We start from the raw sequence: 27,764 nt of genomic DNA, 5'->3' as shown, positions 1-27,764 counted from the left end.
CATATTTTCTCATTTCAAACAACTCGGGAGGTCGACCAATATTAGATTTGCGAAACCTCAACAAACACATTCAAAAAGAAAAATTCAAAATGACATCTCTCAAGAGTATTCTGCCTCTTCTGCAACCCAACGACTGGCTATGCTCCATAGACCTGAAGGATGCTTATTCCCTCCTGGCATTACCTTTGCTTCCAAGTTCAGACCTCTGGGACAGGATTGTGTTGTGGCACAGATCTGGGGAAGGATACAAAAAAATTGCTGCAGCACTGAAGGTCCCGAAAAACACAGTGACCTCCATCATTCTTAAATGGAGGAAGTTTGGAACCATCAGGACTCTTCCTAGAGCTGGCAAGGTTTAAATCTGGAGGGACGACTCTGTTTATTCGACATTTCTCTGAGGAGAAGTGAGCTCCACGTGCAATCCCGTGCACAGAAAGAAACAGACTGAGGAGAATGTTACTTTCCTGCGCGGGAACACACACACACGCGCAGCCGCAGAGGAAACAAAACTTTAACCTCTGCTTAAGAAGCTCCGCCTCCCGGGCCCTGATGGACAGTTCCCATGACAGCATGGCTAATTCAGCCCTGCTATCGACAGGAAACAATACCTTACTCATTTATTTCAGTCTGTAAGCTACTTTTTCATATTACTATGTTCATAGCAGATGTATAAAAGTAAACATTCAAACCCATCAAAAATTCAATGGAAATCATATAGCTCTAAAGCAAATAAACAATCATTCAAAACAGCCCTGAACAAAAAGAAAATTAAGGTACGGTATTTCACATTGCCGCAAGAGCATAACATACCACTAAGAGACACACAAATTGAGCAAGTACACATCACAGCAGGGACAAATGACAGCCAACAGCAGAGGGTTCAGTACAGGCCAGCAGCGAGACCCAGACTCCAGCAAACTAGCCCAAGGAAAGCTGAAAGAATCAGGTCTACCCCACAGATTTCTGAATAGTTACACAATCTTCTATTTCTGGAATGGCTTTTGGCAAGGAGCTCCATAGAACTGGAGCTACAGACAAGAGAGCCTTATTTGAGCATTCTGAAGATGACTCTCTCTAAGCAAGGAAAGCCAGAGGCCCGCACAGCCCTCAATGCTCTGTTTGATTTAGAGATACCAAGCCTCTCTTAAGTACTCTGGACCCAGGACATGAAGATCTTCATGCATCAAGGATAGAACTTTAAACTTGATAGCCAGTGCAAAGCTTTCAATGTTGGCAAGGTGTCATTTCTAACCAATGAATCGGAGCCTAGATATGGGAAGAAGTATTTTAAAGTGTTCTTTTTGTATTAAAAGAATACTTCTTTTTCTCGTGAAAGGAATGGAAGTACTTTTGATCTCCGCCATTTACATTTTGTATTTTGCTACTACCTTTAACAGAAGGCTTGGAGATAGCCTGCACGGAGCAGCAGAAGAGTGTAATATGTACAGGTAATACATTATTTAATCCAGAACACTGCATCCAGACTTCTAGAAGAGCTTAAAAGTAAGGGGGGGTTCTATTACACCCATTCGCCATAAGTTCCATTGGCTATCAGTATCCCGACATGTGCAATTTAAAATGATAGCTCTTTTGTTTAAAATCCAGCGGGACCTGGATCCTCTGTAATTGGCCCTAGGATTGCTCAGTATGTGCCAAGTAGAGCTTTACGCTCATCTCCGACAGATCTGCTGTGTTCCAGATCAGTTTGAAATCGCATCAGAATGTTTTCTAGGGCAACACAAATTTTGAAATTCTCTTCCTGTGCAATTTAGGAAAATTTCTGATCTTTGCACTATTCACAAGCAAGTTAAAGCTAGGCTTTTTTGAAAACATTTTGGTTAAATGTTATATGTTAAAAATGTTGTCAGTTTTATGATTTGATTGTAATTGTTCTTTTATATTAAATATTGTACTTTTAATTTACTTATATTGTAAATTCCCTATGTGCTTTTGTATATCATATTAGGCTATATGAAATGCAATCCATAAATTAAATAATTAATAATAATGGTTGGGCCATAGTATTTTGGATAAATGAAGTCTCTGCCTTCCATTGCAGCCCTAGCAAAATAGTAAAAGATCCTCATGACAGTCGAGTGCATGACTGTGATCAGGTCCTCGCTGAATAAATAAATATAGGTGAAGATTGCATGAAAGGTATAGATTTCATTACTGTCGAGATCTGTTCATCCATTTTAAATTGGAATCAACAATCACATCAAGGATGTGAACTTGATCAAACAATGGTAAGGAGCAGCCCCCTATTCAATCACAGGTGAACTAAGAACATAAGACTTGCAATACTGGGACAGACCAAAAGGTCCATCAAGCTCAGCATCCTGTTTCCAACAGTGGTCAATCCAGGTTACAAGTACCTAGCAGGATACCAAAAGATCGATATATTTCAAAGCTGCCTATCACAGGGCTAAGCAATTGATTTCCTCAACTCCACCTTAATAATGATTATGGACTTTTCTCCCAGGAACTTGTCCAAACTTTTTTTTAAACCCAGCTATACTAACATCTTTCACCATATCCTCCAGCAACGAATTCCAGAGTTTAATTATACATTGAGTAAAAAAAGTATTTTCTCCTTTTTTGTTTTAAAATGTATCACCTAGTAATTTAATTGCGTGTCCTCTAGTCTTTAGTTTTTGAAAGAGTAAACAATCGATTCGTGTTTACCTATTCCGCTTTACTCATTTTATAGACCTCTATCAAATCTCCCCTCAGCTGTCTCTTCTCCAGGCTGAAGAGTCCTAAGCTCTTTAGCCTTTCCTCATTGGGTAATCTTCATCATCATTAATTTGGTCACCCTTCTCTGTACCTTTTCTAATTCTGCTACGTCTTTTATGAGATGAGGTGACCAGAACTGCACACATTACTCAAGATGAGATCACAGCATGGAGTGATACAGAAGCATTATGATATCTACTTTATTCTCCATTCCTTTCCTAATAATCCCTAGCATTCTATTTGCTTTCTTGGCCACTATCACACACCAAGCAGAGGATTTCAACATATCCACGACGACACCTAGATCCTTTTTCAGGGTGGTGCTCCCAATGTGAAACCTCGCATTGTGTAACTATAATTTGGGTTTCTTTTCCCTAAATGCATTGCTTTTCACTTGTCCACATTAAATGTCATCTGCAATTTCGATGCTCATTCTCCCAGTCTCACCAGGGTCCTCTTGTAATTTCTCACAATCCTCTTGTGATCTAACAGCTTTTGAATAAATTTATATCTTTACGATTTCACCTGCTACACAACCTCATTGAACCCTATGATGCCTCCCTGCCAGCAGAGGTCTCCTCGAACCTCTGTTCTGTTCTGTGCTGTGCACGTCAGCTCCTCACAGATCAACCAGCCCAGCCTGTGGTGCAGCCTCCTAGCTACCAGGAGTCCTCGACGAACCAGGTCTCCAGCCTTGCCAAGCTTCTCCTCCCGGCCTGTACTAAACCCATGCCACAGCACCTATATAACCCAGTCTTGCCAAACCCTCCTCACTTTCTCAATGAGTTGCCCTTGGCTCCTTGCCCTAGCCACTATTGCCTTAAGGCCTACTCAGGCCTATCTTTGCCTTGCGGCCTCCGGGCCTTCTTGCACCTTGCCATGCCTTGTGGCCTACCCTAGGCTTCTCTTTGCCTTGTCCCTCAGGGCCTTACCGTGCCTAGCCCCTACAGGCTTCCTATATCGCTTCCTTTGGGCCTTTATGTTCCGTGTTGTCTTTGTCTAGTCTTTGCCCGCACTCAAGCCTCAGTTCCAGTCCTTATCTGCACTCTATTCCAGAATCAGCTCCTGTCCTTGCCAGCACTCACCAAGATGTACCGGTGCCACAGTCCCAGATCCCAAGGGGAGGGGGGCTGGCTAGATGGAAGACCAGCCCTAGTCCTGACCTGCCGTCTCGTGGCACTCTCTGGATAGTTTTCCCTCAGCCCAGGCCAGCCAAGTATAACAGTATAATCAGCAAATCTGATCACCTCACTCGTTCCCATTGCTAGGTCATTTATACACATGTTAAAAAGAAGAAGTCCCAATACAGATTCCTGGGCATTCTCCTAACTCACAAAGCTTCAGTTTTTGTAGGGTTAAGCTTCAACCAGGAAACCATTTCCCTCAGACAAATGTTATCGACTCAGGTTCCCTGAATTTTTAAGCCACATATATGTTAACCTTTCCTTGCCTGGCCCACTTTCTGTTCTTCACCAAAGTTGGTATATTGGTCTCTATTGAACCAGCAGCAGCACTCAGAACATCTGTTAGCATGAAACTGTCCTAGATGCTTCGGGGCACAAGCACAGTCTCGCCATGGTTTCACATTTGAGACTTTAGGCCTCATAAGCACAATCTGGATTCAATCAAGGCTTTGAAAACTAAGTGGGGGTACTGTCCAACTACCCACTCAGCCAGGCAGAGGAAGCTGTCCTTGCATGAGGACTCTCCTTCTGCCCCACCAAACCTACACAGATAATACAGTTCTGGAATCCTACTTCCGCCATCTCCGACTCAAGGAATATGATACCAACCAGATGTTGACACATCCTCCCCACCTACTCAAAACATCAAAAAACAGAAACTCCTAATGGACTCCCAATGATGTGCCCAATCTGAGATCATTAATAAATGGCATCGCTTGCCCCACAAACTCAGCCTTCATAGAACGGGAAGCCATCCATAATCTCCGAAATAACCCAGACATCATTCAAAGGAAGTAAACTCTGTCCTCAAAAGCTCATGCCTTAATAAACTGGTTAGCCTCCAGGTTGCCACCCACCTCTTGTCATTTTTGCTACACCAGACTAACACGGCTATCCCTCTGAAGATTCATGGCAGAAATTCAAGAACATGCGTCGCTGTTGAAGTGGTCCTCTAACTCTCTCTTCTGAATCTGCGAAAGGAGACCTACCCAGTCCGGATTCATCTTGACAGGGTCAATATTTCTTGACTCAGCGATGTCTTCACTTCCAAACATTTACGTTGCTCAACCCAGCAGACAGTGTTTTATATGTGAAGGTCCGTGTCAGGATCCCTACCATCTATATCAGTTGTTTCAAGGTTTACTGTTTGTCCAGTGCCACGGCTGAGTTCCCCCGTGGCTCCTTTAGTTACGGGTCCACAGTTGTCAAACTCAGTCTCGTGCTGCTCGCCACCCTCCAGAATTCATTTTGCAACACGACCTTTACACAGTAATTATATTTATGGATACTATGGTCCCCTTGACGCAACCCTGATGCGAAACACGGCAGGGTTAGGGTCCTTTGTGTGTTTGGAACCATGCACAACTGAGGTGTGTGTATTTATAAATACAATTCTTGTTGCTAACGGTTATTGACCAGTATATTACTTGCCACAAATTATTTTTGTTGCATTATCTCTATATGTGTGTGCTGTCTACTCCGCCCTTTCTCTGTGCTTTTGCCCAGAAATTCAAGAACATACATATCACATGGCATGTCACTCTGCTAGTGCAAGGAATTGCATTTTGTTCACCTGGCTGCAACCTAATGGCTGGATTTTTATTCATACCTATAGTAATTATCTTCTCAGAGGTCTATAGCAGAAAATAAAACAAAGTCATAGCTCTGCCAGGCACCGGCTACACAGAATCCATTCTTCCTGTCGCAAGGCAAGGCTAGGCTTGTACTAAGGCTAGTACTAAGAAAAGAATCCTTCAGTCCCTTGGGAGAATGTGTATTTCAAGAAAGCCTTTCCTAATTCTTAGCTCAAAATAGTTTACAACATTTTTTTCAGGTACAATAAGTCTATTTATTTATTTAAATTCTTTTAATATACCGATGCTGAAGACCAGGTCTTATCGTACTGGTTTACAATAAACTAGGGGGTAAACCAGTTAACAATGAAAGCAAAAAAGTTACATTCTAACAGGGAATGTGGAACTAGGCTGTTGGAAAAAAGGAAAGGTTGAACAATTTCTAACTGGAGAGCAAAGCTTATAAGCATAGAGTAAGTGCTTACAAGGTAAGAGTTACAATTTACACAGTGTATACGATTAGGAAAGTTATATGAAAGTGCAGTTAGCCGAAAAACAGTTCCTTCGAGTTGCGGGAGGGGTACGCAGCCATGGGGTATGTGACTGTGTGGGTGACCCTGAAGCTTCTTCAAGGGTATGCTTGGGCGAACAGCCAAGTTTTTAATTTTTTTCTGAAAGTGATATCCCAAAGTGATAAGTCTACCCCAAAGAGTTTACAATTTAGGGGGCCAATGCAATAAGATGCGCGTTAAAACGGGCAATCATATTGAGCACCCATTTTCCTAACACGTGCACAGCCACCTCTCCTGGGCGCCTGATGCATTATTAAAACGAGCTGCTGCATTAAAAAAATTGCATGGCCCTAGAGCTCAAATGCAGGAGACGTGGCAGCCCCCAAGATTTTATGGGTGCAGTGTATGGACTGTCTGTCGAGCTATTCAGCCCTCTGTAGTTCTGGGGTCAGCAGGAGACTGGTTTTATTTTAGTCTGTGTTTTATTATGAATGTTGTGATATAACCCGGTCTGAATGTTTTATGGGATGGGTAAATTATCAAATTAAGCAAAAACATAAATAAATTGGTACATCATTCAGCTCAGCTATACCCACAACCTTCGCCCTGCTGCAGGCTTCGTACCAAAATCAGAGCGAGGATGCAATGGACCGAATTGTTTCAGATCCCACAAGAAAGGTTTCCATCAGCCTCTGCTGTTCCTGGTGTGGAACCCATTATTTGATTAGATATCATCTTGTAAATCAGCTGTTGCCATGAGCCCTTGACCCACGGAATTACTTAAGGCCAACCCTGGAGCTGACCCTAAGTTTGCTGCATTAGGACGTATGCGTTGAGCACGGGGGGATTTTCTGCATCGGGGTAATAGCTAATATAGCCTCATCTACATGGAATTTACATGCGATGAGCGCCATCAGCTAAGCAGTTGTTTGGGCATGCGTTTTGGACGCGCTAATCCCCTTACTGCATCAGGTGATACTTCCAACCGCAGGTAGACCCGTGTAGTAGGCTGGACGCACTTTATTGCATCGGCCTGTAAGTGGGCATCAGGAGCAACAGGTGATAAAGTGACTTGCCCAAGGTCACTAGGAATGTCAGTGCATTGTATTTGAACCCCGATTCCCGTGGTTCGCAGCCCACTGCTCTAACATCTGGGCTAATTCCTGCCTCTTTAAATTAAATATGGAGAAAATACACAATTATTTTTTTTTGTGAAGCTCTCTATCCTCTGATTTGAGGCCACAAAAATGCTCTAACCAGCCACAAGAGCAGGAGGCAGAATATTGAGTTTCCCGCAAAACCGTCAGGTTTAGAGCCCCTGCGACTGCAAGCCGCAAACGTTTGGAGTTCCAGCTTGGCTTTATTTAGCACGGTAAACACAATAGGGGTAGCCTGGCCTACAGACAGCAGGTATAACCATAAAGAAAGTACCTTTAGTTCAGGGGCCATTAGTACAATCAGGGTTTCAGTTCCAAGCAACTGCTAAGAGAAATTAGGGAAGCCAACCAAATTGGTAGTGCGGTAATAATGGGAGACTTCAATTCCCTGCAGCAAAAACGTTGGGTCACATACTTTTGTTTTTTTAATTAAATGCTATAAATCTTTTATCTTCTTGAGACTTGGGCATAAACACATTAGTCAAGGATTAGGGACCATCATAACACCCCCGGGGCTGCAAGTTAACACTTGTATCTTACACCTTTATGGGTCCTCTTTAATCAGAGGTCCAACGGTTCAATGTTTGCTCAACAAAACACATTTTTTCTTTTTTCCTTTTTTTTTCGTTTTGCTTTTTATCGTTTTTTAAAAAGTTCAAAAGGGTATTACTTCCCTGTCGGAGTCAGAAGTCCGACGCGCGCGTTTCGCGAGCCACTGCCTCAGGGACGTATTATGCTGACTCTCTCTACGCAGCGCTCCTCCAGTCTCTTCACGGGGTGCTGCTACAGGCAACTTTTTGTTTGTAAGTCCCTCACAATTTCTAAAAATTAAAATACTTTAAGTTAAACATTGTAGCAATTACCCCAATATTCACTGGGTAAATGTATCTTCGGGACACGAGATAACGTTCCTGGATGGAATAAATCAGGGGTCGGGAACCCTTTTGGCTGAGAGAGCCATGAATGCCACATATTTTAAAATGTAAATCCATGAGAGCCATACAAGACCTACCAAATTAATTTACTACAACCCCCCACACCCCTGACACCACCCCCCCCCCCCCCCAAGACCTGCCAAAAGTCCCTGGTGGTCCAGCGGGGGTCCAGGGCTCGCAGACAAGTCCTCCAGGGACTTTTGGCAGGTCTTGGGGGGGGGGGGGGCAGGACATAAGAACATAAGAACATGCCATACTGGGTCAGACCAAGGGTCCATCAAGCCCAGCATCCTGTTTCCAACAGTGGCCAATCCAAGTCACAAGTACCTGGCAAGTACCCAAAAACTAAGTCTATTCCATGCTACCATTGCTAATGGCAGTGGCTATTCTCTAAGTGAACTTAATAGCAGGTAATGGACTTCTCCAAGAACTTATCCAATTCTTTTTTAAACACAGCTACACTAACTGTACTAACCACATCCTCTGGCAACAAATTCCAGAGTTTAATTGTGCGTTGAGTAAAAAAGAACTTTCTCCGATTAGTTTTAAATGTGCCCCATGCTAACTTCATGGAGTGCCCCCTAGTCTTTCTACTATCCGAAAGAGTAAATAACTGATTCACATCTACCCGTTCTAGACCTCTCATGATTTTAAACACCTCTATCATATCCCCCCTCAGTCGTCTCTTCTCCAAGCTGAAAAGTCCTAACCTCTTTACTCTTTCCTCATAGGGGAGCTGTTCCATTCCCCTTATCATTTTGGTAGCCCTTCTCTGTACCTTCTCCATCACAGTTATATCTTTTTTGAGATGCGGCGACCAGAATTGTACACAGTATTCAAGGTGCGGTCTCACCATGGAGCGATACAGAGGCATTATGACATTTTCCGTTTTATTCACCATTCCCTTTCTAATAATTCCCAACATTCTGTTTGCTTTTTTGACTGCCGCAGCACACTGAGCCGACGATTTCAATGTTTTATCCACTATGACACCTAGATCTCTTTCTTGGGTTGTAGCACCTAATATGGAACCCAACATTGTGTAATTATAGCATGGGTTATTTTTCCCTATATGCATCACCTTGCACTTATCCTCATTAAATTTCATCTGCCATTTGGATGCCCAATTTTCCAGTCTCACAAGGTCTTCCTGCAATTTATCACAATCTGCTTGTGATTTAACTATTCTGAACAATTTTGTGTCATCTGCAAATTTGATTATCTCACTCGTATTTCTTTCCAGATCATTTATAAATATATTGAAAAGTAAAGGTCCCAATACAGATCCCTGAGGCACTCCACTGTCCACTCCCTTCCACTGAGAAAATTGTCCATTTAATCCTACTTTCTGTTTCCTGTCTTTTAGCCAGTTTGCAATCCACGAAAGGACATCGCCAACTATCCCATGACTTTTTACTTTTCCTAGAAGCCTCTCATGAGGAACTTTGTCAAACGCCTTCTGAAAATCCAAGTATACTACATCTACCGGTTCACCTTTATCCACATGTTTATTAACTCCTTCAAAAAAGTGAAGCAGATTTGTGAGGCAAGACTTGCCCTGGGTAAAGCCATGCTGACTTTGTTCCATTAAACCATGTCTTTCTATATGTTCTGTGATTTTGATGTTTAGAACACTTTCCACTATTTTTCCTGGCACTGAAGTCAGGCTAACCGGTCTGTAGTTTTGAAGGTCTTGGGGGGCGTCAGGAGGGTGGGGGGTTTTGTTAAGATTTTTACTTTTTTATTAAAGATTTGTCTGCGAGCCAGATGCAGCCATCAAAAGAGCCACATCTGGCTCGCGAGCCATAGGTTCCCGACCCCTGGAATAAATGATAGCTTCATGGAGCAACTGGTTCAGGAACCGACGAGAGAGGGAGCAATTTTAGATATAATTCTCAGTGGAGCACAGGACTTGGTGAGAGAGGTAACGGTGGTGGAGCCGCTTGGCAATAGTGATCATAATATGATCAAATCTGAATTAATGACTGGAAGGGGGACAGTAAGCAAATCCATGGCTCTCGTGCTAAACATTCAAAAGGGAAACTTTGATAAAATGAGAAAAATAGTTAGAAATAAAATGAAAGGAGCAGCTACAAAAGTAAAAAGTGTGCAAGAGGCGTGGTCATTGTTAAAAAATACATTCTAGGGTCGACCAATGGCAGCAGTAGCCCCAGTGACATAGTAAGGGCAAAGGGCCGTCGGTGCCATTTTGATTGCTGGCAGCCGACGACCCAAGTCCAGGAGATCGCTCCCGGACCGCTCCTGGACCCCCGCTGGACCACCAGGGACTTTTGGCAGGAGGCAGAGGGGTTGTATTTAATTAATTTGGCAGGTTTTGGAGGGGTCAGGAGGGTGGGAGGTTGTATTAAATTAATTTGGCAGGTTTTGGAGGGGTCAGGAGGGTGGGGGGTTGTATTTAATTAATTTGGCAGGTCTTGGGGGGGTCAGGAGGGTGGGGGAAGCTAAGGGATTAGTTTTAAAGGGTCGGGGTGGGTTTTTGTTTATCGGCTCGGGCGCAGCCGATTAAAAAAAAAAAAAAAAAAAACCCGATCGGGCCGGACGAAAAAAAAAAACACGATGTGAATCGGAACCGGAATCAGAACCGATTCCGGTTCCGATTCACATCTCTATTACCGGTACCTCCTTCTCTGCCTCTCAGATCTCGCATATGCACGTCTGCGCCGCTTCACTGCAGTCCTCAGGAGCGAGATCTGAGAGGCAGAGAAGGAGGTACCAGTAATAGGATACAAGGGTGGGCCAGAGGGATGCGTTACCGCTCTGATAGTCTTGGAGACAGGGAGGGCTGGGCAGGCAGGGAGAGCTGACCAATCCAAGCAGGATTTGTATACAACAACCAGCCAATCGCCGGTAAGGTGCATCGCTTGCCGTGATTGGCTGGTTGTTGTATACTGGGTACCACATACAGTATGGTTATATAGTGACACAGAAGGGTAGTCTTATACGGCGAGTATATCCCAAACTCTATATTTTAACTGGAAAAGTTGGGGGTCGTCTTATACGCCCAGTTGTCTTATACGCCGGAAAATACGGTAGTTTAGAAAGTAACCCAGATTGAAATGTGAGTTTAACAATTGTCCCCTCGAAATTTCCCGCCCTGAAAACCTCCTTATTGGCATGTTACAATGTCTCAATGTGGTATTTATTTCCAATAAGCGAAAAAATCTTTATTATCTAAGTGATAGTTCTCCTTTAAGAATTGAAATATGAGAATCCCTTGTCGAGAATCTAGTAATAGTTGACCAATCGTCCTAAGCTCAGTGGTCTCTCATTTGCAAAAAACTATATGGGGTCTAATCCTGGTTTAAAGGCTCCATTTCCCCTAAGTGGCAAATATATCAAAACCTTTGAAGGTAAATCATATTTAGCCCACACCCACTTCCAAGCCTGGAGAATAGGACTAAACAGCAGCCCAGCCCTGATCCCTCATTGAATCGCAACCTTATCTGCATGCAAAATATAGGGTAATCTCAGTGGGCTCACTAAACTACCGGTACTAACTCTACATCTATCACACTCCCCCGTCCTCCCAGCCAATCCCTTACTATGCATAAGATGCAAGCTACATTAGAGATCCATAAATTCGACAGCTTTAACCCATCATCATAGACACCAAGCCGTAACCCAGACAGTTTCAAATGTGGTTTTTTCCCATTCCAGATGAATTGCAAAATCAGCTTATTCCATATCCCCACACATTTCTTTGACAATCATAATGGCAAAGTTTGCAGCACATATAGTCAATTTGGCAAAATAACCATCTTGACCAACTGAATCCTACCATACCAAGAGATTGGAAGAAATTGCCAACTATCTAACTAGTTTCTCGTACTTTCTAACAGTGGAGTAATGTTTAAATGATAAACTCTAGAGATATCCCTAGGTTTCCTAAGACCCAAATATACAATATCTCCTGTCCATCTGAAAGGAAATTGTCCTTGCCACTCGAATCTCAATCTTCCAGATAAGTCCAATGCTAGGGATTTTCCATACTAACTTTCAGGCCAGATAGCTCCGCAAACTCCTTCAGAAGGTGCATCAACCGTGGCAGGGAGTCCACCAGCCACTCCAAGGCCACCATCTTCACTTCTTTTCCCCCACAATGAATACCAGCTATTGCAGGTTCCTGCAAAAGGCAACGGGTAAAGATTCCATACTTAACAAAAAGGCAAAAGGGGGCACCCCTGCCTCGTACCACCTTCTAGAGGGAAATAATCTGATTCCACCCCATTGACCATGACTGCAGCATTTGGAGACTTATACCATACGCGCATTTGCCAAAAAATCTTCTGTAAAACCATATCTTTTTAACCCTGTGAACAAAAATTCCAAAGACAAGTGATCAAATGTCTTCTTTATATCAAGACTTATCAAAATCGGACCAGTATCCAGTCGTCTACCACAAACTATACTCCCTTAACATCCTGCAGACATTTTCCGTTGGCATACGACGTGAAACAAAGCCACCTGTTCAGGGGAGACCAACTCAGGCATCAGGACCACCAACCTATTTGCCAATACTTTTGTATAAATCTTAACATTTATTTATTCAGACATATCATATACCGTCATTCCATATGTAGATCACAACGGTTTACAAAGTAACATTCATAATTATAACTCCGACAAACAAAGATTGGTTACAGAGGAGGTATTCATAGTCAGGCATTGATGTCTATCAAGAGAAATTTTCTAGAACAGATTAAAATTGATCTAGTACATAAGGCAAAAAGAGTACGGATAATTAAAACAAAGTGATAGTTTTCACGTCTTAAGGGTTGTTTTGAGAATCTTGCATTCTCTCATTTGATTTATTCTTCATGATTCTATTATTATTTTTGTCCTACTTGTTTTTGTGGTTCTGTATATTCTAATGTTATAAGTTAAGTTATATGTGCTTTTGAATAACCATGTTTTTAGTTCACATTTAAATGTCTTATCAGGTAAAATACATAATGCCTCAGGCAGTGAATTCCAGAGCTTTGGGCCCGTTATTGAAAACACTCGACCTCTTATTTGCATCAGATGTGTGCACCGTATTGTGGGAATAGACAATAGTCCTTTATTTTGAGACCTTAGTGTTCGCTGAGGATTGTAGGGTCACTCCTAATAAGCTGGTGTTATTGGAGTGAATGATGTTGAATATTATCTTTAATAATTTATAGTAGATTCTGGATTGTACTTGTAACCAATGTAGTGATATCAGCGAGGAAGTAATGTGATCATATTTTGTAGATCCTAGTAAAAGTCTTGTGCAGCATTTTGTAATAGTCGTAGTGGTTTAAAGTGACTTGCTGGAAGACCTATTAGTAAGGCATTACAGTAGTCAAGATTTAAGAAGATTAAAGTTTGCAATACTGTACAGAAGTCTACAAAAGTTACTAATGATTTCAGCCGATATAGTATACGTAGCTTGGTGTAGCCTGTCTTATTAATTTACTGTTGTGCATTTTCATTGCGATGTTCTCATCAAGCTGAACACCTAGAACTCGTACTTGATCCGAGGGATTAATTTCAAAATTACCCAGGTCAAGGGCAGGTAGTTTAACTGTTGAGTTTCTATTCAGCCAAATGACTTCAGTCTTTTTAGAGTTTAATGTCAGTTTAAGTTGTGATAGTTCGTGTTGTATTGCTTTCATATAGGTAAAGAGTAATGAAGCTATGTTTTTGAATGATCTGGAGAGTGGGATGTAAGACTGTACGTCTTCAGCATACAAGAAAGTTATTCTTAGATTTGTCAGTAATTTACACAGTGGGAGCATGTAAATATTGAATAGTGTTGCTGACAGGGCTGAGCCTTGAGGGACCCCTGTATCATATTGGAAAGTGTCAGACATACGGTTGCTCAGTTTGACATGGAATGTTCTGTTAGATAGAAATGAAGTGAGCCATCTGAGAACCCTGCCGTCGATCCCAACGTTTCTCATCTGATGGCTTAATGTGCTATAGTCCACAGTGTCAAAGGCGGTTGATAGGTCAATTAGCACAAGGCAATAAGACTCATCAGCATCAAGCCCTCGCAAAACCGAGTTCGTTAATGAAAGGAGTAATGTCTCGGTTGAGTGATGTTTCCTAAATCCAAATAGATTTGGGTAGAAAATATTTTGATCTTCCAGGTGATTTACAAGTTGGGATATCACTGCTTTCTCAAGAACATTTGCTAGAAACAGCAAGTTGGATATTGAACGATAGTTGTCCCAATCGTCAGTTCTACCAGTCTTATTTTTTAGGATCGGTTTTATCACCGCTTGTTTTAGTCCGTGTGGTATAATTCTTTCTGATAGTGATTGATTAATTAAGGTTGTGATTGTCAGAGTGATAACATGTTGTACTTGTTTCAAAGAACTGGCTGGTATTGGGTCACGTGGGTGAGTAGCAGGGAGAGTATGTGGTCTTAAGAGGTACTTACATGTCTCTATCATCTATCCCCATCCCGCCTTTCCTCTAGGGTAGAAATGTTTATATCTTTAAGTCTATTGCCATATGTTTTAGAACAAAGAGCAAAGTTAGCAGCCACCCTTTGGACTAACTTTTTTTTTTTAAATTTGCTTAAAGCCAAAAGGAGCATGTTTACTTCTGCTGTGTAATACATGAGGATGCACATGCTATTCAATCAGGCTGAAGATAAGGACAGGGAGGGAGGTAAAAAAATTGTATAAAATCAAGTACATAATGTCAAAATGTTTGTTGGAAGAACAAAGAGCAGACGCAAAACTGTGGTGAAATAAAGCACAAATTCTTATTTTAAAAAAAAAAGTGCTTTTGAAGAGTTTCTGTTGTAATGTAGTGGCCATGAACCAAACGTGGCCTGGAAAGGAGTTTGAAGTGTGCTACTGCATAGTGGTTGTTTGACTCTCTGTCTCCCTTCCTTCTCCAGCGAAGTCTTCTGCGGTCGTACTACCTTGGCTGTCTGTAGAGGAGCCATGCAGCAGCAAGGCGCTGGCGCCACGGTTCCTGCACACTTCTATGAAGAGCTCCTTCTGTCTCCCAAGTGAGAGCGAGAGGCCGACCCCCATCCACAGGCAGCCTGTGCTGGGTGACATGGTCATCCGGGCTTCTCCTCATCAGCCCACTCTGCTTTTCTCGACATTCATTGTGTGTTCTCTATTGCAGAAGCTCCAGGATTTCCAAGAGAGTTTACATCTCTCTCCCCTGGTCCTCCAGCATACAGCTAGACAGCCTTCCAATCGCCGGAAACACTGGGTTATTCCCAGCAATTTCTTTTGTATTCCGGTTCCTCAGAGGCAGGGCTGCAGATCTTATGTCAGACCCTGTACAAATCCTTTTAGGTTTCCTCAGATTTGGCTTATCAGAGTCACCCAGAGGCTCGAATGCAAAGCTCCAGCCCCTCACCCCAGCCAGCAACATGTACTGGGGGAATGAAATACCTTTAAAAATAAAAATGTGGAAAATGGTTACAAAAAATGTTTATTAAATGAGAATTCTCTCTGCTAAAGAGGGAGAGCCAGCAATTCTACCAAAGTTTATTAAAACAAGGTATGCTTCTTTCAATATTCAACAGTTCGGGATCCTAAGAATAGGGTGCTCGCCATACAGAACTGTTGGGTTATGCTGACATCTAATGGGTGAACAAGGAAACAAAACTAAAACTAGAGTTTCTAACAGGCAGGATGTCAGCCTGTGGCAAGAACAGACTTGCAGTGTTGCCAGGTAGTTATGAAAGAAGAAGCGCGCTTTACAGACAAAAGAAGCCCAAAACTTGCAAACTTTTAAACTACTTTTATTAGAAGTTATTCATACAGACAAAAACACTTTAAAAAATACTTTCGTGAGAGTAATTGAGGAAAAACAATTGTCGTAGCTCTCACAATTAACTATAAAAAAAGGTCTGACAGTCGATGACAGCAGCCGGTATATCTTCATCCTCTGTACTGTCCGCATTCTCACGAGACATTGTCAGTGAAACGCCTCCACATATTATTGGGTGGCACGAAGTTAGTACTGCAAATACCCGGCGTCTCATGCCATAATGCACTTGCAATATCGACAAAAGGGTTGCACTGGCCTGCGCAATGCCACTCACGAAGATATTCAACAGAACCAGTGCCAGAAAGGATCCTTAAAGACCTCCAGTTATCACTCTTCTCTAGGCTCCATTTACCACTGTTCACTGACAGATTAAAGGCCTCCAAGAGACTGATCATTATATTAGGACTGTAAATAAAATTTAGTTTCATCCTTTTGTTTTTAATAGGGTGCTGAACCTTTAATATGGCAGTCACAAGGGGAAAATAAAGCAAGGATACTTTTGCAGCTGCTGATTTTTTTCCTCCTGTTTGATATAATCAAGCAGATTTGTGTGCAGGCAGCTGACTAAAGGCTGCAGTCACAATCCCTTATTGACAACTGGGGTTGAGGCTGCGGTGGAAGAGAGGCAGCAGCAGCCAATCAGAGGTGACAGGAACAGCAGGGCACAACTCCAGCCCATCAAGCCAAAAAAAAACAAAAAACACGAGTTCGAAAAAAATGCCCAATAATAAGCGACTGGCGACCAAAAAAAAAAAAAAAAAGCAAAATTGCTGAAGAAGTCCAAACTCACAGTAAATAAAAGAGGTTGGCAACACTGGTACAGAGGGTACACAGCTGTGAGGGAGTGAGGGGTAAAGCCTGGGATAAGCACAGAGGATCCTTAGCTGTGGGGGAGTGAGGGATAAAGCCTGGGATAAGCACAGAGGATCCTTAGCTGTGGGGGAGTGAGGAGTAAAGCCTGGGATAAGCACAGAGGATCCTTAGCTGTGGGGGAGTGAGGGGTAAAGCCTGGGATAAGCACAGAGGATCCTTAGCTGTGGGGGAGTGAGGGGTAAAGCCTGGGATAAGCACAGAGGATCCTTAGCTGTGGGGGAGTGAGGGGTAAAGCCTGGGATAAGCACAGAGGATCCTTAGCTGTGGGGGAGTGAGGGGTAAAGCCTGGGATAAGCACAGAGGATCCTTAGCTGTGGGGGAGTGAGGGGTAAAGCCTGGGATAAGCACAGAGGATCCTTAGCTGTGGGGGAGTGAGGAGTAAAGCCTGGGATAAGCACAGAGGATCCTTAGCTGTGAAGGGGCACTGAGAGGAGAGGATCACCTTGCTGGTGGCTGAATCAGTAAGCTTTTCCTTGGGAAATCTTCTTTTTCAAAAGTATTGGGGCGAAGTTAACTATTTGGGAATATTATTTAGTGTGTTTGTGCTTTTAATAGTCAGTAAGGCAGCAAATAAACAGAAGTTAGACTGTTTGTATTTTTAATAGTCAGTCAGTAAGGCAGCTAGTAAGCAGAAATTAGAGTGTTTATCTTAAAAACAAACAAAAAAAAAAGTAGCCAGAAGCTAGAAATAAGCTAGGAGCAGTGTGTAAGTAAAAAGGTTGAAAAGTTCAGTTACTCACCTTGGAAAGGTGTTGAGGTAGTGGGATTTGGTTTGATTAGGTACAAACATTTGTTAATCAAGAGAGCAGTGAGTCACTCTTACTAACAGAAGTTAGACTGTTTGTATTTCCCAACCTTCCCACCCCTAGCTCATCCTTTAATTTATAGGCAGGTGCCACTTACAAAAAACAAACAAAAAAACCTTGAGAGTTTGATCAGTCCCTTGTAGGCCACTACTAGACATATAGTGAATTCACTAATACGTTTAAAGGACATTAGACACATTCCTACTCCCATAGCAACCTAAAACTTAACTAGGAACTAATCAAAATTGAGATGAAGGCAGCAGTCCAGCAGCAAGAGGGGGGCTTCCCAGTCTTTTGCATCGAGTGTCACATGTATGATTTTTTACCCGCCGGTGAGAAGTTGTACATGTGCATGCCATGCAAAGAGCTCCTGTCTCTCAGAGAACGAGTCCGATCTCTGGAGGCTAGAGTGGCAGACCTGGAGGAGCTGAGGCAGACAGAGAGGTATATAGATGAGACCTTCAGGGACATAGTAGCCAAGTCCCAACTTCAGTCTGGCAGCCCTGGTGCTGCCTTGGAGGAAGAAGGTCTCATGATTGGAGAGCACCAACCAGGCGCAGCAGGAAAGGATCCTGTAGCAAGGACCTGCTCTCCAGGTGATGCATTGTCCTTTCGCACCGAGAATGTGTCTCCAAGGCCTACTGCCCAGGAGGGAAGGGTTAGGTCGCCATCATAGTTGGTGATTTGATTATTAGGAATGTAGATAGCTGGGTGGCTGGTGGGCATGAGGATCGCCTGGTAACATGCCTACCTGGTGCGAAGGTGGCGGACCTCATGCATCACCTAGATAAGATTTTAGTCAGTGCTGGTGAGGAGCCGGCTGTCGTGGTACATGTGGGCACCAACGACATAGGAAAATGTGGGAGGGAGGTTCTGGAAGCCAAATTTAGGCTCTTAGGTAGAAAGCTTAAATCCAGAACCTCCAGGGTAGCATTCTCTGAAATGCTCCCTGTTCCACGCGCAGGTCACCAGAGGCAGGCAGAGCTCCGGAGTCTCAATGCGTGGATGAGACGATGGTGCAAGGAAGAGGGATTCAGTTTTGTTAGGAACTGGGGAACCTTTTGGGGAAGGGGGAGTCTCTTCCGAAGGGATGGGCTCCACCTTAACCAGGGTGGAACCAGACTGCTGGCGCTAACCTTTAAAAAGGAGATAGAGCAGCTTTTAAACTAAAACAAAGGGGAAAGCCAACAGTCGCTCAGCAGTGCATGGTTTGGAGAGAGGTATCTTCAAAGGATACTAATGATGCATTAGAATTAGGGCATCCCGACAGTGAGGTTCAAATAATTAGAAAAGTAGTCCAAGTGCCTGTAACTAAAAACTCACCTGAGCTAAAAAGTTCTAACTTATCCCTATCAATTAAAAAGCAGAATGAAAATACAAACAAAAAACAAACTTTGAAATGTTTGTATGCTAATGCCAGAAGTCTAAAAAGTAAGATGGGAGAATTAGAATGTATAGCAGTCAATGATGACATAGACTTAATTGGCATCTCAGAGATATGGTGGAAGGAGGATAACCAATGGGACAGTGCTATACCGGGGTACAAATTATATTGCAATGACAGAGAGGAGCACCCGGGAGGCGGTGTGGCGCATTATGTCCGGGATGGCATAGAGCCCAACAGGTTAAACATCCTGCATGAGACTAAATGCACAATCGAATCTTTATGGGTAGAAATCCCTTGTGTGTTGGGGAAGACTACAGTGATAGGGGTATACTACCGTCCACCTGGTCAAGATGGTGAGATGGACAGTGAAATGCTAAGAGAAATTAGGGAAGCTAACCAAATTGGTAGTGCGGTAATAATGGGAGACTTCAATTACCCCAATATTGACTGGGTAAATGTATCATCGGGACACGCTAGAGAGATAACGTTCCTGGATGGAATAAATGATAGCTTTATGGAGCAATTTGTTCAGGAACCGACGAGAGAGGGAGCAATTTTAGATCTAATTGTCAGTGGAGCACAGGATTTGATGAGAGAGGTAACGGTGGTGGGGCCGCTTGGCAATAGTGATCATAATATGATCAAATTTGAATTAATGACTGGAAGGGGGACAGTAAGCAAATCCAAGGCTCTCGTGCTAAACTTTCAAAAGGGAAACTTTGATAAAATGAGAAAAATAGTTAGAAAAAAAATGAAAGGAGCAGCTACAAAGGTAAAAAGTGTGCAAGAGGCGTGGAAATTGTTAAAAAATACCATTCTAGAAGCACAGTCCAGATGTATTCCACACATTAAGAAAGGTGGAAAGAAGGCAAAATGATTACCAGCATGGTTAAAAGGGGAGGTGAAAGAAGCTATTTTAGCCAAAAGATCTTCATTGAAAAATTGGAAGAAGGATCCAACAGAAGAAAATAGGATAAAGCATAAACATTGGCAAGTTAAATGTAAGACATTGATAAGACAGGCTAAGAGAGAATTTGAAAAGAATTTGGCTGTAGAGGCAAAACGCACAGTAAAAACTTTTTTAGATATATCAGAAGCAGAAAGCCTGTGAGGGAGTCAGTTGGACCGGGTTACATGAACAAGGGGTTAAAGGAGCTATTAGAGAAGATAAGGCCATCGCAGAAAGATTAAATTATTTTTTGTTTCGGTGTTTACTAAAGAGGATATTGGGGAGCTACCCGTACTGGAGAAGATTTTCATGGGTAATGATTCAAATGGACTGAACCAAATAACGGTGAACCTAGAAGATGTGGTAGGGCTGATTGTCAAACTAAAGAGTAGTAAATCACCCGGACCGGATGGTATACACCCCAGGGTTCTGAAGGAACTCAAAAATGAAATTTCAGACCTATTAGTAAAAATTTGTAACTTATCATTAAAATCATCCATTGTACCTGAAGACTGGAGGATATCTCCAGGGGCGATCCGGAAAACTACAGGCCAGTTAGCCTGACTTCAGTGCCAGGAAAAACAGTGGAAAGTGTTCTAAATATCAAAATCACAGAACATATAGAAAGACATGGTTTAATGGAACAAAGTCAGCATGGCTTTACCCAAGGCAACTCTTGCCTCACAAATCTGTTTCACTTTTTTGAAGGAGTTAATAAACATGTGGATAAAGGTGAGCCGGTAGATATAGTATACTTGGATTTTCAGAAGGCGTTTGACAAAGTTCCTCATGAGAGGCTTCTAGGAAAAGTAAAAAGTCATGGGATAGGTGGCGATGTCCTTTCACGGATTACAAACTGGCTAAAAGACAGGAAACAGAGAGTAGGATTAAATGGGCAATTTTCTCAGTGGAAGGGAGTGGACAGTGGAGTGCCTCAGGGATCTGTATTGGGACCCTTACTTTTCAATATATTTATAAATGATCTGGAAAGAAATACGACGAGTGAGGTAATCAATAAGTCAACTGGGCAATTTAAATCAACTAGAGCCAAACTAGGAGCATTTAATACTGACGATGACACAAAATTGTTCAGATTAGTTAAATCACAAGCAGATTGTGATAAATTGCAGGAAGATCTTGTGAGATTGGAAAATTGGGCATCCAAATGGCAGATGAAACTTAAAATTCTTTATTTATGAATTTTTTCAAAATATATTACAAGGAACAGCCTTGCAAGGAAATACAGAAAATAGTATCAAGGAAATTTACAAACATTTGGTATATAATACCAAATACTTATCAATCTCTGCTGTTTGTCATTGGAAATTAGGGAGGGAGGAGATAAGGAAAATCAGAGAAGACTCCAAAGGAAATAACAAATTTCTAGGTACAGGCTTGTAGCTCTCTATCATATTTGCCCCCCCATCCAAAAACTGTCTCAACTGTTCGGGCAAAAAGAAGATATATGTATTACCAGCTGATTTTACAAAACATTTACAAGGAAACTCGCTCCCTTGGCCAAAACCTCGGGACGCATAGCTATAAACATTTTCCTACATTGTTGAGGTGGCCGTGAGAGATATGGGTAGACCCTCATTACTCCACCCATAAATGCTTTATTTATATGTTTGAAATATGCTTTCATCAGCTGTCCTTTTTCTGCTTCCGTGAAAAATTGGACAAAAAGAGTTGCCCTTTCTGTGACTTCCATATTAGGGTTTTCCAAATACTGTGTTAGATTAGTGAAGTCATCCCTATTTTCTCCAGAGGTAATCTGTAAACTATTCCTTCGAGATGTGAGAAAGAATCATTTCTTTACAGAAGGTGCACTTTCTGATGCAATCTTTAGGGATTCAATTGCAAAATGTTTGAAAGTCACTAGAGCTGGTTCTACCAAAACATTTGGAAAGTTGACCAATCTTACATTTAAATACCGGAGCTAATTTTCTACAGACTCTAGTCTTCTCTGTGATATGATACAATCCTTCATAATGGATGAGTTGAGAGACTGGGCCTGATTTAATTTCACAGTCAAGTCCTGTATACTATTAGATTGGTCTTGAATTTTCTGAGAATATTCTTTTTCCACGGTATCCAATTTATTCTCAAATTTACCCAGCTGTTGGGACTGAATCTTCAGGGTACAGGCCATAACAGCCATTAGATCTCATATGGCTTCTAATGTAATTTCTGCTGGTTTCTCAAACTCCAGGGGATCAAGCGTATTTTCTCCTATCTCCTCCTGTGGTCTTTCTCTCGCTATCTCCAGAGATTCATTTCCTGCTCCATCCGAACTCCTCGCAGGGATTTCCTGACCCTCAAACAGGGGTGATAGGGTAGTCTCAGCTCTCGCCTGATCGACGGACTCACCACGCTGGACTCTTCCGGCTAGCATTGCGTCGGGGAGTCCAGCTCTATCGATAACGGGGAGGGGAGAGCTACACAGCGGACCTCGGGGTTCTAGTGGGCTCAAGGTGATTTCGCCTGGCGAGAGAGCCGTTTCTCTCAGCGCTCCCGCAGCGGTGCTCGCTGTCCCCACCGAAGGAGAGATGGTCGCGATGTCAGTGATATACCGCTGTCCCACCGGGCCGGGTGAGTCCGGGGGGTATACCCTCACCTTGCCCTTCCGCTTGTGAGGCATTTTCAGGAAAAATATCCTCAATTCAAACTTTCAAATTCCGAAGAAAAATAGCAGATGGCGGAGCAGCTTGACTCAGCATCCTCAAGCCACGGCCATCTTAACTCCTCCGGCAGAAGAAATTTAATGTGGGTAAGTGCAAGGTGATGCATATAGGGAAAAATAACCCTTGCTATAATTACACAATGTTGGGTTCCATATTAGGAGCTACTACCCAAGAAAGAGATCTAGGCGTCATAGTGGAGAATACATTGCAATTGTCGGCTCAGGATGCTGCAGCAGTCAAAAAAGAAAACAGGAAGGGAATGGATAATAAAATGGAAAATATCATAATGCCTCTGTTTTGCTCCATGGTGAGACCACACCTTGAGTACTGTGTACTGTTCAGGTCGCCGCATCTCAAAAAAGATATAGTTGCGATGGAGAAGGAATAGAGAAGGGCAACCAAAATGATAAAGGGGATGGAACAGCTCCACTATGAGGAAAGGCTGAAGAAGTTAGGACTTTTCAGCTTGGAGAAGAGACGACTGAGGGGGGATATGATAGAGGTGTTTAAAATCATGAGAGGTCTAGAACGGGTAAATGTAAATTGGTTATTTACTATTTCGGATAATAGAAAGACTAAGGGGGCACTCCAGGAAGTTAGCATGTGGCACATTTAAAACTAATCGGAGAAAGTTCTTTTTCAATCAATGCACAATTAAACTCTGGAATTTGTTGCCAGAGGATGTGGTTAGTGCAGTTAGTGTAGCTGGGTTTAAAAAAGGATTGGAGAAGTCTATTACCTGCTATTAATTAAGCTGACTTAGAAAATAGCCACTGCTATTAATAGCAACGGTAACATGGAATAGACTTGTTTTTTGGGTACTTGCCAGGTACTTATAGCCTGGATTGGCCACTGTTGGAATCAGGATACTGGGCTTGATGGACCCTTGGTCCAGTATGGCATGTTGTTATGAGTAAGGGGTAAAGCCTAGGATAAGCACAGAGAATCCTTAGCTGTGGGGGAGTGAGGGGTAAAGCCTGGGATAAGCACAGAGGATCCTTAGCTGTGGGGGAGTGAGGGGTAAAGCCTGGGATAAGCACAGAGGATCCTTAGCTGTGGGGGAGTGAGGGGTAAAGCCTGGGATAAGCACAGAGGATCCTTAGCTGTGAGGGAGTGAGAGGTAAAGCCTGGGATAAGCACAGAGGATCCTTAGCTGTGGGGGAGTGAGGGGTGAAGCCTGGGATAAGCACAGAGGATCCTTAGCTGTGGGGGAGTGAGGGGTAAAGCCTGGGATAAGCACAGAGGATCCTTAGCTGTGGGGGAGTGAGAGGTAAAGCCTGGGATAAGCACAGTGGATCCTTAGCTGTGAGGGAGTGAGGGGTAAAGCCTGGGATAAGCACAGTGGATCCTTAGCTGTGAGGGAGTGAGGGGTAAAGCCTGGGATAAGCACAGAGGATCCTTAGCTGTGAGGGAGTGAGGGGTAAAGCCTGGGATAAGCACAGAGGATCCTTAGCTGTGGGGGAGTGAGAGGTAAAGCCTGGGATAAGCACAGTGGATCCTTAGCTGTGGGGGAGTGAGAGGTAAAGCCTGGGATAAGTACAGAGGATCCTTAGCTGGGGTGAGGGGGGGCGGGGGGAGTGAGAGGTAAAGCCTAAAAGCACAGAGGATCTTTAGCTGCACTTTTTCTTGGGTAGATTAATATGCAAGGTCTTCTATTTAGTTGACCTCCAGCAGCCCTCCCTAACCATAAAGTTCTGTAACAGTAGCATTGCTGATGCCTGAACATCTCAATGCTTGAAATGGAACACTGTAGAGATGGGAGTACCTCAATGGTCTGCCTTGTCAACAACCATATTTAATATTTACCTTCACTCTCTTTACAAGATATTTTCCTGTCTTGACGTCAATTATAGAATTGACGCCGACATACAAGTTTTTGTCCCTTACTCATCTTCCTGGTCCAATGCTTTCAGTTTTGTGTCCCTTTGCTTACAATGTGCAAACACATGGCTTTTTCATAACAAGTTTTACTACACATAGAAAAAGACATCATTATTTTTAGCAGATTCCCTCTACCCAATGTTCCATGATTTTAAGTTCAACAATATCTGCATTCCAGTTGTTGTCTTGGGGTAATCACCGATCATAAGTCTCTCTTGACCCGCAGATAAAGGCAGTGGTTAAAACATCAGCTTTTAAATTGTGCATGGTAAGAAAGTTGCATCCACTCCTTGAAACCAAGGAATTCCGCATGGTACTCCAGGGTTTAACACTCAGTGGGCCGGACTCTGGAAATGGGCTTCCTGCCTCTGTAGTGCAGCCACTTCAAGCTGTGCAGAACTCCGCTGCCCATATCCTAACTGGATTATGCATTAGCACATGATGCCAGTCCTTCATGAGCTTCACTGGCTCCCCATTAAATGGTGGATTCTCTATAAGCTTGCCGTTACCATCTTCAAACTAATACTCCTGGGGGAATTCTGTGCAAAAAAAACTTAAAATTCTGCAGACTTTACATTGGTCCAAATAACACAATTTACCTGACAGTCTTTAAGTAATCTCACACAAACAAAGTGTAAACACTATTAGAGAGGGAAATAGTATTTTAACTATTCACCACAACCATATATCAAACTAGACTGGAGACAATATCATAGGCAAGTGCTCACAATCAAATTTCGATCTGCTGTCTCTCGCCCTCAATGGGCCGCAGGCAGTAATCAGCCTGTGAGCTCAAACGATCTTTAAGTAATTACATTTTTAATTAATACAGAAAAAAGTTATTACTTAGAGATGCAGAATTTTAAGTATTTTGAGCAGAATTTCCCTAGAAATTCACTGTAAGAGTGTCCCTTCCGCTCACTCTCCTGGCCACTTTGCCCTCTCAGGCCCCAACTCCTCCAGCTGCCAATATCTCTCCCCTCCACCTCTAGGCTCAACCCCTTCCACTCTATCTCCACTCCCAAAGTTTGATCCCTCTCAATACTGCCCCTCACACAGGCTCCCTCTGTCCTCTCTCTCACACACGCACACAGGCTCCCTTTCTTTCTCGCCCATACACCCTCATCCCACTCTCTCTCACCCGCTCTCACACACCCACACTTCTCCACACACACACACACACCCTCTCACCAGGGCCTTCATCTTCGCCGGGAGCAGGATGCATGCCGCTCGCAGCAGACTGGGGCCTTCATCTTTGCCGTGAGTGCATCCCGCTCCCAGTGAGGATGAAGGCCATGGCATGCCTCCATCTTTGCCATTTTCTGTGCAGAATTTGACAATACTGCGCAAATTCTGCGCTCTGCAGATAACACAGAATTCCCCCAGAACTAAACTAATCCATCATGATGATTGCTGGGTAAACTCAGTGCTTAAAATCTATAGACCCACTCGTTCTCTGAGATCAGAGAGAAAAAACCTATTTGAGGTACTGTCCCTTAAATTTGCTCATCTGAACATTACCAGGGATAGATTATTTTCTTCAGCAGGCCTAATCTTTTGGAACTCACTGCCTTTTCTATTTGGATGATAACTTTTGAAAAGGCTTTTAAGAAGTCTCTGAAAACCCATCTATTTAAAGAGGCCTTTGCAGTTCTAAATAATAATTGAGTTCTCTTACCTAATGGACAGTGATGCTGTTTCTTGGTCTGTCTTTGTTAAGGATATTGTTTGGTTTTTGTATTATGTGTGTTTATGATTACAATTAAGTTTATTTTTTATCATGTTAGCCACTTTGAAACAATGATGTAGTCAGACTATAAAGTTTAAGAAAATGAAATTCAAATCTGGTGTCTTAGGAACCAGTGGTCTTTCCAGTCAGCATCCCACCAAAGATCTGCTGCACTAACCCAGTCAACACCAGGAACACATACCCAGCAAGACAAACCCAGCTACAGTCCTGCTCCTGCCATCATATTCTGTATCTAAGATAATGTAAATCACGCTATAGGAAATTGCTACTCCAGCAAATTAGAGTTGATCCCCAGGTTTGTGGTCACAAAGACATTTTTTCCACTGCTATACGGTTGGCTGCAGATGCACAATGTTTTAGCCATTCCCCTGCATTATCATTTAGAGTGCTAGTAGATAATCGGAAGGCGGCCAACAACAAACATCCGTCTTCTTTTAATCTAAGCAAGCTAAGTAGGAGCAGTGGGTCAGCAATCCCCTTCAGGCACCTGTGACAAGCTGGGCTGCAACCCTCAGACAACCATTCCCAGACGGCTTGGACCTCACTTCCATATAGCAATCCATGAGCTTACTCTCCAGTTGATACAGATCACGTTGTGTACTGCAATGAACTGTCACATACCTTAGAACCTTGTACACCTTACATTAAATCCAGATACTGAGTCTTCAGAGCCCACTGGAATGCCACAGTTCCTGCAGCTAGGACACAATCCAGAACTGCCTCTTTCCTGAGTGCCAGCAGCACCTCCATGCTCATGGCTGACAGTGGGCCGGCCACCCCCAGTGCCATGCTGCCCAAAATCCCACAGGCATTCCCAGTGAAGACGGATATGATGAGGGTGCTGACTGAGGTGATCGCCATCACTGAATAGGCCACAACAGCTCTGCCCTCCTGGGTGAAGTATTCAGAGCCTGCAGCTAGCAGCACACTACCTCCAAGGATGGTGTTGGCAGAGGCCTGGTCACCGCTCAGCCAGTGGAATCCGAAAGCAAGCAGCGGAAGACCGAGGACAGTGGACGTCCAGCTGGCAGCTGGGAGGAGGCTTTCCAGGTTCATTCTTACCGGGATGAGGAGGCAGTAAGCTGATCCCAGGGCTGAGTCCAGAGCCTGCAGAAGAAAGCCGGCAGCAGCCCCTCGATTCATCTGTAAATAAAGAGAGATGAGGAGGGTGTGGAGACAATGTGAGAAAATTGTTAACCGATTTTAAATTCAACTCTTCAGAAATCATTTATTTATTTATATTCTTTTTTTATACCGAAGTATAGCTGAGTGCCTTCACCCCGGTTTACAAAGTAACATCATACAATGAACAAGTTATAATTTATAACGCAGAACAGGAGAAGAAAAATAGAACATCTCGGCAGAAATTAGGGAACTAAAATAAATAACGTCTGTCTGGCAGGCTCTGAAGGGACTTAGGAAGTCAGATATTTAGGCAACAGCTATGCTAGTATTAGTGGCTTTTTAGATTATTAGTTTTGTGATTAGATACGGGAGCAAAGGCAGGGTGTTGAAGGGAACTAAGTCGGGATCTTGTGTGCTCATTTA

The 27,764-nt window shown here is 43.0% G+C and overlaps 1 protein-coding gene across 2 annotated transcripts in view; it reads right to left on the bottom strand.

The window, feature by feature from the left end:
• The window catches only part of CYHR1 (cysteine and histidine rich 1), a 96,933-nt gene extending 69,969 nt beyond the window's left edge, over nt 1–26,964 (bottom strand). Inside the window, exon 1 of one of the 2 annotated variants that reach the window (XM_029592226.1) lies at nt 26,838–26,964. The gene's annotated coding sequence lies outside the window, so the exon portion shown is untranslated. Of the gene's footprint in view, nt 1–810; nt 902–26,837 lie in introns of those variants that run through there. The other variant, XM_029592227.1, reaches the window with a different exon arrangement.
• Nucleotides 26,965–27,764: the final 800 nt, after the last annotated feature.

This window comes from Rhinatrema bivittatum, chromosome 2 (genome assembly GCF_901001135.1).
Source record: "Rhinatrema bivittatum chromosome 2, aRhiBiv1.1, whole genome shotgun sequence".
NCBI classification, from domain to species: Eukaryota; Metazoa; Chordata; class Amphibia; order Gymnophiona; family Rhinatrematidae; genus Rhinatrema; species Rhinatrema bivittatum.
This window is presented reverse-complemented; position numbering and strand designations above follow the sequence as displayed.